Source organism: Frankliniella occidentalis, unplaced genomic scaffold, assembly GCF_000697945.3.
Source record: "Frankliniella occidentalis isolate FOCC.00 unplaced genomic scaffold, Focc_3.1 Scaffold4, whole genome shotgun sequence".
NCBI lineage: Eukaryota > Metazoa > Arthropoda > Insecta > Thysanoptera > Thripidae > Frankliniella > Frankliniella occidentalis.
Window position 1 is genome coordinate 1,697,082 of NW_026267134.1, and position 486 is coordinate 1,697,567.

General features: G+C 67.5%; 1 protein-coding gene across 5 annotated transcripts in view; it reads left to right on the forward strand.

Moving 5' to 3' along the window:
• LOC113202139 (uncharacterized) overlaps positions 1–486 on the forward strand; it is a 314,098-nt gene that overhangs the window by 222,812 nt on the left and 90,800 nt on the right. The gene's annotated exons all lie outside the window — the stretch shown is intronic.

A 486-nucleotide genomic window follows, 5' to 3' on the forward strand; every position in this document is an offset into this window, starting at 1 on the left:
AGGGCTGGACGAGGACGTGCTTGTAGGAGGCTCGGCCGGACGGGCGCGTCGTGGGACTGACTCACGACGTTTGCTTGCTGACGCCGCCGCGACGGCCGTCGGCGGTGACGTGGCGGGCGGCGGCGGCGGCAGCGGCAGCAGCGACGCGCCGTAGAGTAGTAGTATATGGTCTGCTGCGTTCGCGAAGCAGCAGCTAAAAAGAGACGGGCGAAAAATCAGGTTTGCTTTCCAGGAAGACGCTGGCGGCGCGCCGTCGTCGTGATTCGCAGCGCCCCCCATCCCGTCCGCTCGAGTAGCATCGGCAGCTTGGCCACGACGCCGCCGTGGCAAGGAGCTACCGTACCAGGAGTGCTACCTCCCGGTCGGAAAGGCGCTCCCTGGGGGGTTGCCACCGGTCGAGGCGCGCGCTGCCGACGTAGGGGAGCTTTATTTTGTCCATTATCGAGGGCGCGCTCGCTACCCCTGCTCCCTCCCCCGTCGTCCCCC